A 2,644-nucleotide genomic window follows, 5' to 3' on the forward strand; every position below is an offset into this window, starting at 1 on the left:
TGTATAGACTATAGAGGATGATGTGAATAGAGGATGATGTGTATAGACTATAGAGGATGATGTAAATAGAGGATGATGTGTATAGACTATAGAGGATGATGTAAATAGAGGATGATGTGTATAGACTATAGAGGATGATGTGTATAGAGGATGATGTGTATAGACTATAGAGGATGATGTGTATAGAGGATGATGTGTATAGACTATAGAGGATGTTGTGTATAGAGGATGATGTGTATAGACTATAGAGGATGATGTGTATAGACTACAGAGGATGATGTGTATAGACTACAGAGGATGATGTGTATAGACTATAGAGGATGTTGTGTATAGAGGATGATGTGTATAGACTACAGAGGATGATGTGTATAGACTACAGAGGATGATGTGTATAGACTAGAATGAAAGCATAACTGGAAATCTAATCGACTCTATGCCCAATTGACACCAAGTCTCTGTCTCATTAAGTAACATCATTTAAAACGCGTAGCAACATTTCACCATAAACATTGAAAGACATAAAAACATGAAAGATTTAACAGAGATCAAATTAGTTGTTCAAGTTTATTCTTTGTAAAAATTAAACGGTTGTTTAGCGCAAAAAAAAATAACGAACAAGAAGAATAAGGTTTAACCTAATTGATAACGACATTACATTATCCCTTATTACATTATCCCTTATTACATTATCCCTTAGAGCTGTTTTGAATGAGGTTTAACCTAATTCATAACGACATTACATTATCCCTTAGAGCTGTTTTGAATGAGGTTTAACCTAATTCATAACGACATTACATTATCCCTCAGAGCTGTTTTGAATGAGGTTTAACCTAATTGATAACGACATTACATTATCCCTTATTACATTAACCCTTAGAGCTGTTTTGAATGAGGTTTAACCTAATTCATAACGACATTACATTATCCCTTATTACATTATCCCTTAGAGCTGTTTTGAATGAGGTTTGAATGAGGTTTAACCTAAATCATAACGACATTACATTATCCCTTAGAGCTGTTTTGAATGAGGTTTAACCTAATTCATAACGACATTACATTATCCCTTAGAGCTGTTTTGAATGAGGTTTGAATGAGGTTTAACCTAATTCATAACGACATTACATTATCCCTCAGAGCTGTTTTGTTGAAACACCAATAGCAGCACAGTTGACATTAGTCATATAGGAATAATATACACTATATAATATGGCATATATCCCCAATACCCATAGCAATACAGAGCATATACAGCCAGGTACAAAAAGATTAGCACCTTTGATAATGATGAGCAACAAAGACTATAAAATAATACAAATAATGAGCGATAAAGTACATGCTCAATTAAAACACACACACACATATATACACACACACACACACACACACACACACACACACACATATATATATATATATATATATATATATATATATATATATATATATATATATATATATATATATATATATATATATACACACACACACACACACACACACACACGCACACGCACACGCACACACACTGGCAAGAAAAACTATGTGAACCCTTTGGAATTACCTGGATTTCTGTATAAATTGGTGATAAAATTTGATCTGATCTTCATCACAACAACAGACAAACACAGTGTGCTTAAAACTAATAACACACACACACACATTATTGTATTTGTCTTGTCTATATTGAATACATCATTTAAACATTCACAGTGTAGGTTGGAAAAAGTGTGCAAGGCTAATGACTTCTCCAAAAGCTAATTGGAGTCAGGAGTCAGCTAACCTGGAGTCCAACCAATGAGACGAGATTGGAGATGTTGGTTACAGCTGCCCTGCCCTATAAAAACACTCACAAGATTTTTGTTTGCTATTCACAAGAAGCATTGCCTGATGTGAACCATGCCTCGAACAAAAGAGATCTCAGAAGACCTAAGATTAAGAAGGGTTGACTTGCATAAAGCTGGAAGCGGTAAGACAAATTGTCTATAAACGGAGAAAGTTCAGCACTGTTGCTACTCTCCATCCTGCAAAGATGACTGCAAGAGCACAGCGCAGAATGCTCAATGAGGTTACGAAAAATCCTAGAGTGTCAGATAACACTTAACATAAATCTTTGGAACATGCTAGCATCTCTGTTGACGAATCAACGACACGTAAAACACTAATCAAGAATGGTGTTCATGGGAGGACACCACGGAAGAAGACACTGCTGTCCAAAAAAAAACATTGCTGCACGTCTGAAGTTTGGAAAAGAGCATCTGGATGTTCCACAGCGCTACTGGCAGAATATTCTGAGGATACATTAAAATACATTTCAGTTGTTTGGAAGGAACACACAACACTAAGTGTGGAGGAAAAAAAGGCACAGCACAGCAACATCAAAACCTCATCCCAACTGTAAAGTATGGTGGAGGGAGCATCATGGTTTGAAGCCGCTTTGCTGCCTCAGCGCCTGGATAGATTGCTATCATCGACGGGAAAATGAATTCCCAAGTTTATTAAGACATTTCGCAGGAGAATGTTAGGCTATCTGTCCACCAATTGAAGCTCAACAGAAGTTGGGTGATGCAACGACAAAAAAAAATCTGTCGTTCTGCCCCTGAACAAGGCAGTTAACCCGCTGTTCCTAGGCCGTCATTAAAAATAC

At 36.2% G+C, this 2,644-nt stretch overlaps 1 long non-coding RNA gene across 1 annotated transcript; it reads right to left on the reverse strand.

The window, feature by feature from the left end:
- Positions 1-550: 550 nt before the first annotated feature.
- On the reverse strand, positions 551-1,395 carry LOC123744767 (uncharacterized). Its single transcript, XR_006771248.1, has 2 exons — positions 1,037-1,395; positions 551-981 (listed from the first exon to the last, which is right to left on the reverse strand). It is a non-coding gene; the product is annotated as an uncharacterized lncRNA (long non-coding RNA).
- Positions 1,396-2,644: the final 1,249 nt, after the last annotated feature.

The sequence above is a fragment of the Salmo salar genome, chromosome ssa09 (genome assembly GCF_905237065.1).
Source record: "Salmo salar chromosome ssa09, Ssal_v3.1, whole genome shotgun sequence".
In the NCBI taxonomy this organism is placed as follows: domain Eukaryota; kingdom Metazoa; phylum Chordata; class Actinopteri; order Salmoniformes; family Salmonidae; genus Salmo; species Salmo salar.